Genomic DNA, 17,308 nt, shown 5'->3' with positions numbered 1-17,308 from the left:
TGACAGGGTTTCTGTAGTGTAGTGGTTATCACATTTACCTAACACACAAAAGGTCCATGGTTTGAAGCCAGGCAGAAAAAGGAGGGCTTAATTTTCCCAGCTCCTACTGGTCTGTCACTGCTGTTGTAGGAGCAGCAGTGATTTCTATGCTCAAAAGGTCTCTTATACTTTTCCTGTTCCCACTTTTGTCTCCTCTCCCTCTCTGAATTCCTGTGAAGTGGCTTTTCCCCTCTTCCTTCCTCCTGGACTGCTCGTGGGATGAATGTTCTGGTTGAAGAGCAGAAGAGCTCCCAGGTAGACAAGGTGTCTGGGACTCTAATTAGCCAGCACTCACACACCCAGAGCATGGACACTGCCCAAGGCGGAGTGTGACCAACCAGATGCAGCCAAGTCACTTCTAATTGCAGGCCATGAGGTGTAGGCCCTTAAAAGGGGAAGGGGCCATGTGCTCAGGAGAGCACTCACAAGCTTGTACCTCCAGTGAATGCCCTTTGCCCAGACCACCTGGCCAGTGGTTCTCTGTGTTGTATCTCATTGTGCCTCAGGAAGACTTATCTTCATCGCACCATCCATAGCTGTGCTGTGAGACACTTACATTGCAGAATCCTGACATCTCCAGTGCTGTGCCTGTCCTGGGAGCTTGAGTATGCGAGTGTGAGTGTGATCCGTCCTCCCCCGCTTATTTTGAGCTTAGCTATCCGTATAATAAATGTGCTGCTATCTTCCAGACTCTGGTGGATCATTAGTCCTCCCTATGCTTACTAGCTCGCCCAATTTTGGGTAACACCTGCGATAACCCTAACCCCTGCATGGCAGAGGGTGGTGAAATGAGCTGAGGAAAAAGCCTTGGCATCAGCAGGGGAAAGCTAGAGGATCTTGGCCAGTCACCTTTTGAAGCCTTGTGACTTGGCTTCCTCTGCCCTTGGAGGTTGGTCTACGGAGGCCGGCTGCTCCTGCTGGCCTCCTTTGTATGACTTGCCAAAGCAGGAAGTGAGGCAGGAGTGTGGCAAAAGAGGAAAGTCGAGCTGAGGAAGGCAGGGCAGAAGCTAAGTGCCTTAGTGTGGCTAAGTGGGGTTAGTAGAGCGCCACCATTTGTTCTGCAAAGCCTGTGGAGGTGCGGTTGGCTACTGGGAGGTAGAATTCTGTGCCTGCCTCTTGGCTTCCCAGGGATGGCTACTTGCATCCCAGAAGAAGAAGGATGGTTCTGGGTGAAAGGAAGGCAAGCAAAGCTATGGGAGGAAATTTGGGTGCGGGGTGCTGGCTCTGCACTGGGGGAGCAGGTTGGGATTCAGGAAGGGTGGCGCTTACCCCGGGCAGTGCAGCTCCCAAAGTGACCAGTACACACAACCCTGCATCAGCAGCTCCTAGGTGAGCCATGCCAGGGGGTCTCCGTGCGCTGCTGCCTGCAGGCTCTGCTGCAGTTCCTGGCCAATGGGAGCTGCAGAGTTGGTACTCGGGGCAGGGGTAGTGAATGGAGACACTCCCCCCACCCCAGGGGATGCTGGGACATGCCGACCCTTTCTGGGAGTGACGCGGAGGGACAGAGGCAGTGTGGGCAGGGAGCCACCTTAGTGCTGCTGGCACATCTCTGCACACCCATTGGGGGAGCGGAGCAGAGCAGAGGTCATCCATGTGCTGCCTGGGGTAGGGGCAGTGCACAGAGCTGCCTCCCCTCCCGGGTCTATTACAGGAGGGGGAGGGGAGTCTTTTGGCCAGTAAGGTGCAGCAGGTTGGACTAGATGATCACATTGCTCCCTTCTGACCTTAAAGGCTCCAAGTCTAAAAGGGAGAGGGAAGTAAAGGAAGTTTTAAAAAAAGATTAAACCAAACATTGTAATACCAGGATAACTCCACCTGCTCATTGTATAGTCCCACACCTTTCTTCCTCCATTGTGTTTGGAATGCCCTGCAGGACATTGATTCTCTCATTCCATTGCTACATTGATACAATGTTACTGAAATTAAACCATTTCCCAGGGGAGAGAATATCACATTATGTCACTGCATTGGCTGGGAATTGAACCCAGATCAACTGCTTGGAAAGCAGCTATGCTCACCACTATACCACCAATGCATCCAGCAAAAGTGCTACTTATGCTTGCTCAATGAGGCTAGAGCAGCATTGAGGAGCTGTTCAGCCTGTTAAAATGTACTGGATTCTCATCACTGAAAAAAACACCTCCATCTTCACTTGAGTTTGAACCATCAGCCTTTCAATTAGCCACCAAAGCTGTTAATCACAGGGTATGTCTACACTACGGGTATCACAGCATTCCTTCTCAGATCTGAACCTTAGAGTTCAGAAAATGAGATACTAGCACCTGAATCCTCTAAGCTTAATTACCAGCTTAGATTTGATAGTGCTGCCACCACCCAAAAATATAGTGTTTTGGGGCACTCTGACCTCCCCAGCCTTCTCTGGGGACCCCAAGAACACAGATCCCTTGGGTTCTTAAAACAAAGATAACTAAACCATTCCCCCACCTTTCCTCCTCCCAGAATTTCCCTCCCTGGGCTATCCTGAGATACTGATCCAACCTCTTAAATCACCATACAGAGAAGCATCTCCCTTCCCTTCCACAAAGAGGCAAACAGTTTCAAGGAAAACAAAGAGAGATTCTATCTCTCCCCCTCCCGTCTCCCCCCCACCCATCCCGGTGAGTTATCCCAATCCCCTGGAATAACACAAGGGAAACAAGGGGAAAAAATCAGTCAGGTTCTCTAAAAAAAGAAATCTTTTAATAACAGAAAGGAAAAAGTAAAGAATTATCTCTGTAACTTCAAGATGTAAATATTACAGGGTCCTATAGTTTACAGACACCAGAAAGAGACTTTCCCCCCAGTACCAATACAAATCAAAATATTCCCAGCAACTACACATATAAAAGTTAACCAGCCAGATTCACAATTGCAAATAGAGTAAAACAATCAAAAAGCCTAAACCGCCTGTTTTTACTTACTATTTGAAAAGAAACTTAGAGAGCCTCTATTAATGTCTGGTCTCTCTCAGACCCTCCGAGAGGAACACACAACGGACAAAGAACACACACAAAAACTTCCCTCCACCCAAATGTAAAAGTATCTTGTCTTCTGATTTGTCTTCTGGTCAGGTGTCCAGTTCCCTGCTTGTAACCCTTTACAGATACAAGAGACATTAACCCTTAACAATCTGTTTATGACAACGGGATTATTCCGATTTTACAGAAACCAGTTTTTGGAAACAGATTGTATAAAGTCAAGTGCATGCGGCCCCACTAAGCACATTAATTCAGCGGTGTGCGTCCATGTACCAAGGCTAGCATCGATTTCCAGAGCGTTGCACTGTGGGTAGCTATCCTGTAGCTATCCCATAGTTCCCACAGTCTCTGTTCTTACTAAAATTTAGGGGTTAGATCAATGTTAGGACAGAGTGGCAGTAAAGGGATGAGTGAGTCCCTAGACAACATAGTGAGTATGGTGCCTTCTTATTTCCCCCCCTTTCTACCGAGGATGGCAGGTGAACTCTACAGAGGCACCTCTAGGCTTGCACTGACTAAGGACAACAGCTATGAGTGGGGTGAAGGGCAGGGTTGGCTCATATTAAAGGACTTTTGGCTGCTGGACTTATGAATCGTAGAGAGAAGGACATTGCCCAGCTTATTTGGGGGTGGGTCTTTTCCTTGTAGTTTAGGTTTATGAGTTGGAGCTGCTGACATGACTTCTGCTAACCCTGGGCTTACATTGCAATGTAGACATGCCCTGAGAGGGCATCTATACTGTGATAAAAGCCCTGTGGCCCGGCTGGCCTAGGTCATCTGACTTGGACTCCTGGGGCTCAGGTTGTGAGGCTAAAAACTGCAGTGCAGACATTTGGGCTCAGACTGGAGCTCAGGCTCGGAGACCCTCACCCCTCATGGGGTCTTGGAGGCTGGGCTCAAGCCCAAGTGTCTACACGGTAATTTTATAACCCTACAGCACAAGCCCCACAAGCCTGAATCAACTGACCCAGGGTTTGAGAATAGTGACTTGGGTATGTTTATGACAATGTAGACATAATGCTATGCTATGTCCAGACTGCAATGAAACACCTAAGGCTGCCCCATGCCAGCTCAGGCTCCCGAGGCTTTGGCTGTGGGGTGGTAAATTTGCAGTGTAGATGTTTCAGCTCAGGCTCAATACTGGGCTCTGGGACCCCTCAATGTTGGGAGGGAGCTTAGCAAGCAAAAAAGGTAAAACCGCAATGAAGTATTACCCTGGACTCAATGGTATTTCTCCATTGGTCTGTCTGCTTTGGGGCAGGGACAATAACACGTCCTGCTGCATTCGTTATTTCAAAGGGCGGTTTAGGATTTTCATTTTCAAACACGGTGCACAAAGCAGGACTTAACACTCAGTGTAACCTAAATGAGCAGCCCACAGATTCTGGCAGCCACAAAGAGCATTTGGTGTGAGAGCCCAGACCTGCCCCTGCCCCTGTGGTGGGGGGGTCATCCACAACCTACCAGCTGCTAACTCCTAAACTTTCAGTAACTCTATTATCAGTGCCTGGAGTGTAATTTAAACCATAAGAAAAACCACACTGGGCTAGACCAAAGGACCATCTAGCTCTGAAACTTGTCTTCTGACAGCAGCCAAGAGCAGGTGCCCCAAAAGCCACTCAACAAGGCACCACTGAGAGTTATTATCCCTGCCCCAAAAGCAGACAGACCAATGGAGAATTGACATGACTCCAGGGTTATACTTCACTGCGGTTTTACCATTTCCACTTGCTTAATTCCCTCCCAACCTTCTGGGCTCCTAGAGCAGGGTACAGAGCCTGAGCCGCGACACGTACACTGCAACTTTACAGCCCAAGCCACATTGCTCTGATTACTCCAACACAGGCCTGCCCTGGATGTTTCATTGCACTGGAGACGTACCCTAACATTATGTCTACACTGTGATTAACACACCCAGGGCACCTGTCTCAAAGCCCGGGTCAGCTGACTCAGGCTTATGGGGCTGGGACTGCAAGACTATAAAATGACAGTGCAGACATATGGACTTGAGCCCAACCTCTGAGACCCCACGAGGGGCGAGGGTTTCTGAACCCAAGCTTCAGTGTGAACACAAATATCTGCACCACAGTTTTTAGGCTCTGAGCTTTAGCTCTATGAGCCCAAGTCAGATGACCCAGGCCAGCCATCCTGCCATGTTTATCCCAGGAGAGATGGACTCTAAGGGTACATTCCCATTGCAATGGAAGCCCAGGTGTGGCACGCTGTGCTTAAAGCAGCACCCTGCAAGCCCCATATTCACCACTCTCATATAGTGATGATATGTTTTGAACCTGCCTGGTGAGGTATCATTTTAAAAATCTTGAACTGTTCATCTATTGAACATTAATGTCTTCTTGCATTCTATGTGCTCACATTGGTTTGGGAAGTTATGAAGTTTGCTCTGTGTGCATTACAGAAATATGTTATGAGGTTGGGAAATGCCCACCACCAGCCTTTCAGGTGCAAAAATGGAGGAGCCAGACTCCCTGCTGGCCCATTGAAGGTATCCACATTCCCAAGGACTATTCCACGAACCGTGTACAATGCAGACTTCTCCGAGATAGCACAGAGACAATGGACAGTGCTTGACTCATGTTGTAGCAAAGGTACTTCCTAGCAAGTTGGAAGAAACTATGAAAGGGAAGTAGAGACATTATGAATTGGCCTCTCTTCCCCACAACTCAACAGCTGGAAACACATCTGGAGGACAAAGGCTTAAATGAGATAAATGAGAAGAGAATAACAATAATACATTCAAATCAAAGTCCTCAAACAGACTAGTACTGGTTTTTCAGCAGAAAATTTTCAGTTTGGGGAATTTTCTTTTCCCAGTCAGACCTTGCCAAGGGAAGCAGGGAGAAAATGTTTGAGTTGCCTTCTTCAGAACAGCTTGCCCTAGACATTCTAGCTAAGGGTCACTGTCGTGGCCTTGCTGAGAAATGGGGTATTTTTATAATTTGAGGAGGTCCCAGGGTGTTTGGGGGAGATTATGAGGATGCTACCTTTTGAGATAAAAACTAATACAGAACTAGAGAATTTTTTTTTTAGAAATCTGAGATTTAGACATTTTATTTAAAGCTGGGGAGGGGGAGCAGAGAGGGTTGTCTGAGTTTCTGAGAAGGTTTTTGTTTGCAAGAAGCATTATTGTTTGATCTGTCATTGTACCAAAGGGGAGATGGTTGTCTATAAAGGAGGGGTGAAGACAAAAAGCATCCAATGAGAATGGGATTCAAACCCATGCATGCAGAACACAATGGATTAGCAATCCATCACCTTAACCTCTCAGCCACCTCATCTGACCTGTTGAAAAAGGGACAGTAGGAGAAATCTAAGGCCTGCAGTGATAGGGACACTAAGGAGTTTTTAAATACTAAGCAGAAGCAGGGGCTGAATGAGCTCCCCCCTCACATCTAGTGAGCAGCTGGGGGAAAGACTTCAGGAACAGACCGTGTTTGCATAGACACTCCTACTCTGCCTAGCTATGCAGCATGATCGGGCCGCTTCCCCAAAATGACTGGTTTTGGCTGCTGGCAGGTTACAAATCACTTTAGCACTGAAGTGATATGAAATGTTATTATCCTTCCTGTATGAGTGAAGGGCAGAAGAACATACCTAGTGGGTCCTGATGGAAGGGTAGGTGGGTGAGGAATAACTTTTATTGAACTGTATAGAAATGATTGAGGACATCATCCTAAACCAGTGGTCCCCAAACATTACACACTGTGCCCTCTAATCCATGTCTGTGGCCCCTCAGAAGCCACAGTTGAAAACTGGAGCTGGGAGTGGGGCTGTTGCTTGCTGTGGAGAGGGGTGCAGACAAGGGTGAAGGGGGTCAAGGCTGAGCTACAAGCCAGAGGCCCAGGCTGAGGGTGGGGTTGAGGAAAAGCTGGGACAGAGTGGGGCTCAGTGCTGCTCCCTCCACGGGGGCTGGCTTGGGCCCCCATGAATGTTCCTCTGTGTCCCCCTAGGAGTCACACCTCACATTTTGGGGAGCACTGAAACCTACTCGCTAATCAGGGGTTAGTGATGCCAAAGCCCAGGGAAAGGGAGAAAAGTGCAGGGACCCCATCACCAGAACCATGCCCCCCTCACTTCTGTCTGTGGATCTGCCCCCTTCTGCACCTTCCACTCATGGCCCCATCCACTATGTCACCTCTGTTCCACCCCTTCCCCCACTGGCCCCCCCATCACTCCTTTACCCCTGCACCACTGTGGCCCCGAGACCAGAGAAGCTCTGTGCCCCTGCTGCAGCTCCCAGGTCGTAGCAGGGAGTGGGAGCTCCTCCAGCCCTGGGGCTGACATGGGGGAGACTTTTCCAGGGGGGCCCAATTTGGCCAGGGCCCCTAGTCATGGGCGCCACTGCCCCCTTGGCCATCCAAGGTTTGGGGAGGCTAAGCCCCACCCCCTGAGCCTCCATTACGAGCCACCCAGGCTACTACTGCTCAGTGTGTGGCCAGTCTCCCTGTGTTCTCTGCTGTTCGTGCTGGGGAGCCTGGCCGGCCTTAGGGATGGGGCCCCCGGCAGCCACCCAGGGCTCCAGGGGGTCAAAGGGCACCATGTGCCAGGTGCTCACTGCTCTCCCCTGCCCCAATGCTCCTCCGTGGCCCCATAGAGGGTCGTGGGGAGCGAGGAGCAACACTTTGTGCTCCATGCATCCTGGTCACTTTCCCCACCTGGGCTGTGCTGTGAGGGGAGCATCAGAAGCTGCTGCTCTCTGCCCTCCCCTTATGCAGCCTGGCTGAGGAAAGTGACCTGGATGCAGGGAGCTCGGATGATGTCGCTTCTCACCCCCACAGCCCCTAGGGGTGCCCAGAGAAGCAGCGTTCCAGGGAGGAGCAGGCAGCAATGCCAGCTGCTCCATGCACACAGGTCAGTGTCCTCACCTGGATGCAGGAGGGGGTGCAGGGGTTAGGGGTGAAGGGGGTGCAGGAGGGGGCAATGGCTGGTGGCACAGGAGGGGAGTGTGGGAGTTAAGGGCAAAGGGGATACAGCATAGGGGTTAGGGCACGGGAGAGGGCAGGAGTTGGGAGTGCAGGAGCTAGTGGTAAAGGGGGAGGACGATCGTCCAGGGGTGATGGGGAAGTGCCTAAGTACATGTTTTGCCCAGGGCACCAGTTCCCCTAACGCTGGTCCTGGATAACATTTCTTGCTGGGAGGGAGAGGGTAGAAAAGGAAGGAGTCCTAGCAGCTCTTCTGGGAGCACAGGTGAAGAATGACTCCCTTTTCTCTAGATTCTCCCCGTGGGGCTCTGGGGGGAACAGAGCCACATAGCTTCCGCTGCTTTCTCCAGATCGTCTGTGCTGGGCTCCAGTGGAAGTTACAGAAGGCAACAATTACCTGATGTTTCTCGGCCATCGTGGACAGAGCCGCACAGCTTCCTCTGCAAACTCTACAGGTTCAAATCAAGTCTCTGAAGTCCATCCACAGCTGGGATGGGTCATTCAGTCCTTTGTAGAGAGCTTCAGTTTGTAGAAAAGTCCCTCCAGAGGTATGAAGCAGGATTGAAAACAAGGTGGAGGCGAGGCCTCAGCATTTTATAGTCTTTTGCCATGTAGTCTTCGCTTTCTTTGTCCCAAGGACACTTTATCCAGCATGTGACATAGAAAAACCTTAGAGTTCTGTCCATAGGCAGGTCCCTGCATACCTTGCTGAGTCACAAGGCATATCTGCCTTCTCTCAATGGGTCGATTTTATAGCTGATGGTCCTTAATGGGCCATCAAGCAGGCTAGGCAGAACTGACACCAACTTGTCTGGGGTGTTCCCTGTAAGCAGAGCACAAGTTTGAAATATGAGCAGCATAGAGCCAATATTTATAACGTCTACTACAAAAAATGATACACATCTAGAGATAGCATAATTCTAATCAACCAATCATAACCTCTCCACAGACCCCTTAAACGACAACCTTTCTACAATATTGGCTGCAAATATATGTCAGTGGTCGTAATGGTGATCTATACAGTTACAGATTATGTCAATAACGTCACAGGAGGTGACACGGCATCAGTGAGACTGATACTGGAATACTGCCTCCAGTTTTGGTGTCCTCATTTGAAAAAGATGTTGTGAAATTGGAGCTGGGGCAGCAAAGAGCCATCAAATGTTCTGAGGGCTGGAGAAAAATGCCTTCTAGTGAGTTGCTGAAAGAGCTCGACCTGTTTAGCTTATCAAAAGAAGACTGAAAGGTGACTTCAGTGATGTGTTGAAGGGCCTTAATGGAGAGAAAATATTGGGCATTAAAGGGCTCTTGAATCTAGCAGAGAAAGGCATAACAAGACACAGTGGCTGGAAGGTGAAAAGAGACAAATTCATATTACAAATAAGGCACAAAAATTCAACAGCGAGGATGTTTCACCACAGGAACAAGCTACCAAGGAAAGTGGTGGATTCACCATTTCTTGATGTCATTTAATGAAGACTAGATGCCTTTCTGGAATGTGTTTGCCCCAAAAGTAGCTATTGTGTCATACAGGAGGCCTGTGATATGCAGGGGGTCAGATTAGATGCTCTAATGATCTCTTCTGGCCATAAAGTCGACTAATTTCTGAAAAACGGAGTGTAGCATTGGGATCAGAGTCTGATGTTTTCCTGTCTAGCCGGCTTGCTTCCTAGAACGAACGCTCCTTGAGTGGGGTGACCACAGGAGTAGCTCAAACCTCCAAAGTTCCTGGCCAGGGGCAGGACATTAGCACAGCAAGGGAGGGATGTGGCAGTGACATCACAAAGGCCTTTTGCAGGACCTCAGACTATTGGTCAAAGGTGATGGGGAGATGGTGACCTCACAGAGAGATGCTGACATCAGCCAGGCAGGACAGGGGCAAGGGGCCAAGGAAACCTCAGAGACCCCTGTGGCTTTGCTTCAGCAAGTCTCTTTCTCAAGGTCTCTCTTTGAGGACTGAGAAAGTATTCGGGTTCATGTATGTGAGTGCCAGGAGGAACTTCTTTCGAGTTTTCTCCTTCCCTTTTCCTGATTTTACTAGAAAACAGCCGTCCCTGTTTAGAAGGTAAGAGCCTCCTCGAGAAAAGGGGTGTCCTGGGCATGTCACAGTTCGGATGCCAGTGGCCCCCCACACTGTAACGAAGTTCCCGCCACCCTGCTCTGTGTTCGCAGTGCGGGAGAGAGCAGCATTCCACGGCAGTGATTTGCTCCTGGCTGCCAGAGCAGCAGGCTCAGCTGTCAGAACTTCCCAGAGCAATGAAAGGGGAGGGCCCATGGCTCTGTAGCAGGAATGCAGGGTAGGCGAGTTCATGGCGGCCATTGTGGGATACTGGAGAAGGCCAGTTATGGTGATATAATGAACGGCAGCGTCTACTCTGTCACTTCAAGTTTGCTGCAAAAAGCTCTAGACCTCTCATCAAAGTTGTTTTATTTTGTCAGCAAAACAGGGTAGTTTTGTCGCCAGACGTGGCATTGCAGTGTGTACACCTGCCACAAGCTGCCGACTGAGGTAGCGTTGTGTGTTTTTCACACACCTGAGCAACATAATTCTGCTGAAACAACTTTGTAGTGCAGACCTGGCCAAAGATTCACTCACACACAACTTGTAAGAACAACGTCACCTGCTCCTCTGCTTTGCAGAATCCAAATACAAGCAAAGCTTGTCAGGCCCTGGTGGCGATGGCAGGAAGTCAGGTGTGGGCAAACACTGTGCTTTTGCTACCCACAGGCACCATGGCTTAGCTGGCTAAAGCATCTGTTTCGTAAACAGGAGATCCTGGGTTCAACTCCCAGTGGTGCCTTGCTGACTGGTTGTTGGGGCACCTGCCATTGGCTACTGTCAGAAGACAAGAATCAGAGCTAGATGGGCCTTTGGTCTAGCCCAGTGTGGCTTTTCTTATGGTTTTAAATAACACTCACAGGTACTGATAATAGAGTTACTGAAAGTTTGGGAGTTAGGAGCGGGTAGGTCAGTGGTCCAGTCCCCACACAGATGACACTCTCCCTCTGGGACAGGGGCAGGTCTGAGCTCTCACCCGACTGCTCATTGTGGCTGTCAGAATCTCTGAGCAGCTTGTTTAGTTTATGCCAAAGGTTGAGTCCTGCTTTGTGCACTGTGTGTGAGAATGAAAATCCTAAACTGCCTCTTGAAATAACGAATGCAGCAGGACGTGTTATTGTCCCTCCCCCAAGGCAGACAGACCAATGGAGAAATGCCGTCAAGTCCAAGGTAATACTCCACTGCCATTTTACATTTTTTGCTTGCTAACTACCATTTTACATTTTTGCTTGCTAAACTCCTTATCTGCCTGGCCCAGGCTGTCCTCTGCCTCAGCTGCTGCTCCCAGCCTGCTCTAGAGTCAAACATGGAGGGCTCCCAGAGGAACAGAGACTGGGACGGGGCAGCAGCCTGGGTTGGGCTGGGAAGATGCTGGGAGTTCTGGTTCCCTGAGAACTGGCCCGGCTCCCTTCTCAACAGCGAACAAATCAATTCCACGTCCCCTCCCCAGAAAAATCAGCCTAGAGCCAAGGGCAGCAGGGGACGATTCCCTCTAGTTCCCACCGAGGCAGGAGAGAACCCAGGGTGTTTTTAGGAGAGCTTATGGAACTGACGTGGGGAAAACAGCCTTTAATAACAGGCAGTTCCAGTTTAAGCTAAGTGTTTTTAACAATTTCTACAACATTAAAAAACCCTTCCATCGTAGTGTCACCACCCATAAAATTGCTTCAGCCTTATAGGTTCCTAAGTGCACAACTAAACATCTCTTCAAATCCAAGGGAGTGGAGATCAGTCAATGTTCAGAGTCATCCCACATAAAAGAACCATGTTGTGGTACATACTGGCCCCACCATGTGGTCGTCGCCTTTCCCTCCTCTCTGTTAAAAGTTTTAGTATTTTGCACAGAAACTTTCTTCCCTCAGGAGACACCTGGGAACCAGGGCTGCCAGCCAGACAAACACCTTTAAGAGGAGGCGTCATCTGTCAAAAAATGATCTCCCTCCTTCAGTTCAGTGACACCCTGAAATGTTTCTTATCCCAGCAGAGCCGGAGGACTGAAAGCAGCTACATCAAGCATCTGTGTAGCTAGCAGGAGTGAACACAAACACTCTCTTGTATCTGAAGAGATGTTTAGTTTTACCCTTGGCAAACTACAAGGCTAAAGGGAAAGGTGATGGTGGTGTCAGATATAAAGAGTGAAACATAAAACAATCATCATAGTTATGCCCATAGCAACTGTAAATATTTCTAAATTCTTCTTATTATCATCAGTGTATTATTTTCTCTGTCATCTAGACATTGACTAGATCTTGACCAAGAAATTTGGATCTTGACAAAATAATCAACTACCCCTCGTTAAGGTAATGGACTTGACGCCCACTTGGGTGTCTCCACGCAGGTTCAAGTACTAACAACAGTGGCACCTTACAGCCATAGCTTTTAATCAGGGCAATACATTGATACAAATTCCTGTTAAATCATTTCTCAGCCAGAGTCAATCGCCCACATTCCTTAGGGCATTGGGCCACCATGTGGACGTTTAATTTCCCTCCTCAATTTCATATAGAGGCACAATTTCCTTTGCACAGATCCAATAACAGTAAAACCTCCCTGTGTCTCTTGTCTGAGCCAGGGCATTCGATTCCAGTGAACCCTTCTCTCCTGCAATGGCAATGGTCAGACAGAGGGGACGTGGTCACCTGCATCCCTGCCAGGGAGATATTGGCTCGGCTCTTTCTTTCTGCTGCTGTTGTTAGTCCATGAAACATCAGGGATGGAATGCAAGGCTGAGCTCACACACCAATCCCCTGAAACATTTCAGTGCCCCAGAGAAATCCTGCCCCCGGCTATTGGAATGATATGGTGGAGATTCGAATAGGAAAGGGACTGTCTGAATTGTCAGTGTGGGGAATGAACAACAATCTATAGCAATGTCGTTAGCCACAAACACACTAATCATGCTCCAGCTGGAAGGGAAATGGGCAGGAACTCTTGCTGTTCACCATGGACACACTTACACTAATGCACAGCAGTGAGTGTGCTGGGGGAGCTGGTCTAAGCCATTTGAAGTGACAGGTCTGTGAGAACAGAATCATTGTGTAGTGAAGCAGCTGTGTATTGAGTAGTTGTGGCTGAATGGTTAAGGTGATGGGCTAAAAAGTCCTTGGGGTCTCCTGGTGCAGGTTCAAAGCCTGTTGAGTACAGGATGCATTAGTGTGTTGTCAGTTCTGCTGTCTTAGTGCCTGAGCAGATTCTGGTCTCACTCTGAGGCTGTTTACACTTAAAATACTGCTATAGCACTGTGGAGAAGACAGTTGCTACAATGAGAAGAGAAGTTTTCTTTCTCTCTAATAGCTATGTTGACAAAACAGTCTTTACTTTCACTTAGCACTACCTAACCATGGCTTAGATCTGCTTAATTATACTGGTTCTGGGGTTTTTCACACCCTGAAAGACGTACTTGTTAGAGGGTTTATCCCATCACCCTCCCATTCCCTGGTCCTTCTCGCTTGACCAGAGAGCAGCAATGCACGAAGTTCAAAGGTGCAAAGAATTCAATGTTTATTGGCGTAAATTTCCAGCAGGCAATGATTCCAATTTCCTTCCTCAGTGTCCCCCTTCCCAGCTCTGACACCACAAAGCCTTGCCTGTGTCCCTGTTCCCCTTCTCTGTTCCTATTCCCCTCCTTAGCAAAACATAATTCCAATTCCCCTACCCCTACCGCTACCCCCATTCCCATTCCCCCCTTACTTCCTGACTGACTGCAGACTATATAGTGAAACTGGAGTTCGCTTAGCTCTATCTTAACCAATCATTTTATTGAAATGTAACTAACCAATCCTAACATACTGTAACATGATTATCTAACCAATTATACCCCACCACCTTAATTGGTTTACATCCAACAATTTAATTATACAGCAGACAGAAACGGTTACAGAACCAGACAGAGATTATACAGACAACAATAGGAAGGAGGGGACTACAGTGATAGAACAACAAAGAAATGAGGATTTCACACCCCAGCTGTTGGTAAGTGAGTTGTTCCCAGACAGGATGCTATCATAGTAGAGGTTGTGGGTGCTGGTTGCTTAACTGTCTGGCGCACAGGGCAGGATTTTGAGGTTCACCATTACTCTCTTAGAATGCCAGCACCCATCTTTTGTTCACTTAAAAAGCGAACAGGGAGATTCCAACACCGCAGAACTCATGGAGCTCCAGGAAACGTGTAACTTTAGGTCCGGGTGAGTGTGTCTAAAAATCAGCTGTGCTGTAGAAGGTCTCTAGGAGTTGAAAGAGATGTGCCATCTTGACCTCCCTAAAGAGTTCATCAACTATTAATGAAAACTAGGGTTGATAAGTCACATTCTTTGTAGTATTAGGATGGTGGACTGGTCTAAAGTGCTAACTAAAAGTATCTTTTTTTTCCAATCCATTGGGTGTTCTGGTCTCTGCATGGAGACGTGGTTTCAAATCCCACTCCTGACATGACCATTTAATTCTATCTGCAGAAAATGGCCTCACTTTAATCTCCTTTGCAACAATAGAACACCATTTGCTTAGCTTTTCTCTTCCAGTAGTTGTGAGAGAAGTTCCAAACCAGGGGGAAACAGGGCCTGTTCTCTCGACCCATCAGTTTTTGTCTTCCTTCATTCCAAGCCATTTCCTCAGACACATCCATATTTCCCACACTTTTATGAAACTTTAGAGTCATCATTTAATTGCCACACAACTGTACTTATGAAGTAAAGTGAAACACAATATTTTTTGGATATTCTTGCAGAAGAGTTTTGTTTTCTGACCTGGAATTGAACAGGGGCTACCTGAGGGGGACAATGCTACTCCCTTTTCTTTGCTCATCCAAAAAACATAAGTTTGTGGTGCCCTTTGTTTCCTTGTTCTTCAAACACCTGTCAGAGACAGCCTAGGGAGACTTGGTCCTGACTCTCAGAGTCCCTCCCTGCCCTACCTTTCTATATGATTCTGTTGTGTGGGTTTGTGCTGTGTCGTTGTTCCACGCTGAGCTGTTTTGCACAGTGTCACTTTGCACTCTGATGCATTGTTTCGTGTTGTATGGTTTTTGCACTGGCTTGTGTTGCACTGGTTTGAGCTGAGCTCTTTTGCAGTGCGTCATTTTGCCCCATGGGGCGTTCATTTTCATGGTGCTGAATTGTCGAGCTTTGCACTCCTACGTGTTGTCACTTTGTGCTGTGGAATGTCAGTTCACGCTGAATTGTTAGATGTTAGATTGGGGTGTTTCCACTTTTGTTGTTGTTTATATTGTATTGCGATGGCATCGAATTATAGAGCTGTACGGCTGCAAGGGCCCTGGAGAGGTCATGAAATCCAGCCCTCTCTGCTGAAGCAGAGCCAAGCAGAGACGATGCATTGGGGGCATGTGGGATCAAGTGCCCACAGCAGTCGGCCCAGGCAGGGAGCAGAAGGAGGGAACCAGAGCCAGAGCAGGTTGTCTATGGGACCAAGTATATGCAGAGTATCCTTGACAGAGGTTTGTTCAACCTGTTCTTAAAAGCCTCCTAGGACAGAGACTCCACAGACACCCTTGGGAGCCTATTCCAGAGCTTAACTACCCTCAGAGTTAGAAAGCTGTTCCCAATATCTAACGTGAATCTCCCTGGCTGCAGATTAAGCCCATTGCTTCTTGTCCTACTGTCAGTGGACATGGGGAACAATTGATCATTGTCCTATTATAATGACCAAACTTTTCTCTTTGCAGACATCCATTAAATGGTTATTATCCCCTCTTCTTGCCTGGGGTACAATGGAAGAGGAGAAAATACTCTCTTAACAGAGGATGCAAATGTCAGTTTGTTCTCTCTTCATGTTTTACTGAAGCTCAGAGAGAGGAAGAAACATGACCTGCCAAAGAGCATAGAGAGTTTGTTTCATTTTGATCTGTGACTATTAGCAGAAGAGTGACACCTAAGGGCTGTCGCTACCACCCTCCATGGGGCTTGGATTTATGATGGTGGGATTAAGAGCATCATGCTCTACCAACTGAGCTAGCTAGATTTAAAGTCAGTCAACTGCCCAGTCCCAGTGTAGAAGGTGCCCTGAAGGTTTTTATTTGTGAGCTGAGGTTCCCTGTCTGACATTTGACTTCTTTCTGGTTTGTTATGTCTCCAGCGAGCAAACCGGAGCTGTCACAAGGCTGGTTAGATGCTGCTTTCTAGACCAGAGAGCTGGGGTTGATTTAGCATGCTGCCGCCATCAGCTGGTCAGAGCAACCAGGGCGGGAGGTCGGAATTTAGGATTCTCCCACCAAGGGGAGGTGCTGTTGGACTCATCTAGTGGGGGAGAGTCTGAAAAAGATTCTCGGTTCCCAGAGAGGGGGCAGACAAGCTGGTGCCACACACACATTTTCACAGGGAATCGGGCCCCCCCCTTGGGAAAAACTCAAAAGAAGCCCAGACCCAGGAGTGTCAGAAAAGGGAATCACTGTTTGCTTTAAGAGATGGGTGAGGGAAACCTGCAGGTCCTTAGATCCCTCCAGCACCTGATAGAACCATTTGTGGGGAAAGTCTAGGGAAGCCAAGGAGAAGGAAAAAGGCCTTGCAGCTGTTGTGCAATCACCATGATCCCAGCAGAAGGATCTGGGGGACTCAGCACTCAGAACTCACAAGATGGCAAAACTCAGAGCCCCATTACACAGAGTGAGAATGTGATCAGCTCACATCAAGGGGTAGCAACATCCCTGCCTTAGTTTCTATGCCAGAGCTCCTATCAGCTCAGTTCTTCCCACAAGATTTGGCTGCTGAGAGAGTTGCGATGGGGTAAATGAAGGCAGAGGAGGATTGTTCCTCATAGGGTTTTTTTTGTGTTGCTCTGTGGTCCTGCTGGAGGAAGCATCATTTGAGTTTGTTTCAGTGACTTGGGTTGGGCTCTAGATTGTGCCCATGAGCACAGGGGTTCCTGTACTCTGCTCCTATCCCCTCAGGGAGCAGACAATGGAGTGGTTTCAGAAAGTGGATAGAAAATAGCCTAAGAAAGTGTAGCATAAGTAAGAAGAAAAAATATGTCATTGTTCCCTGGTGGTCTAGTGGTTAGGATTTGGCACTTTCACTGCCAAGGCCTGGGTTCAATTCCCAGGCAGGGAAAAGTGGCTTTAAATAAAAAAAAAAGCTTCAGTTATTCTTCACTTGCAATGGAAACAAATCTGTGTTTTCTTCCTGATTCCCCCATCTTCCCAGTGTCTCCAGGGCAGGGCTGGCTCCAGGCACTAGCGCAGCAAGCAGGTTCCTGGGATGGCCAATGGAATGGGGAGGCTTCTGTGGCAATTTGGCCCTCTCAGTCCCTCTCGGAGGGAAGGACTTGCTGCCAAAAGTGGCAGA

General features: G+C 48.3%; 3 non-coding genes across 3 annotated transcripts; 2 read left to right on the top strand and 1 right to left on the bottom strand.

Annotated features, from left to right (window-relative positions):
- Positions 1-2,002: 2,002 nt before the first annotated feature.
- On the bottom strand, positions 2,003-2,074 carry TRNAG-UCC. The gene has a single exon. It is a non-coding gene; the product is annotated as a tRNA-Gly (tRNA).
- An 8,610-nt stretch (positions 2,075-10,684) lies between these two features.
- Positions 10,685-10,758, top strand: TRNAT-CGU. The gene has a single exon. It is a non-coding gene; the product is annotated as a tRNA-Thr (tRNA).
- A 6,244-nt stretch (positions 10,759-17,002) lies between these two features.
- Positions 17,003-17,074, top strand: TRNAE-UUC. The gene has a single exon. It is a non-coding gene; the product is annotated as a tRNA-Glu (tRNA).
- Positions 17,075-17,308: the final 234 nt, after the last annotated feature.

This window comes from Gopherus evgoodei, unplaced genomic scaffold (assembly GCF_007399415.2).
Source record: "Gopherus evgoodei ecotype Sinaloan lineage unplaced genomic scaffold, rGopEvg1_v1.p scaffold_72_arrow_ctg1, whole genome shotgun sequence".
Taxonomy (NCBI): domain Eukaryota; kingdom Metazoa; phylum Chordata; order Testudines; family Testudinidae; genus Gopherus; species Gopherus evgoodei.
This window is presented reverse-complemented; position numbering and strand designations above follow the sequence as displayed.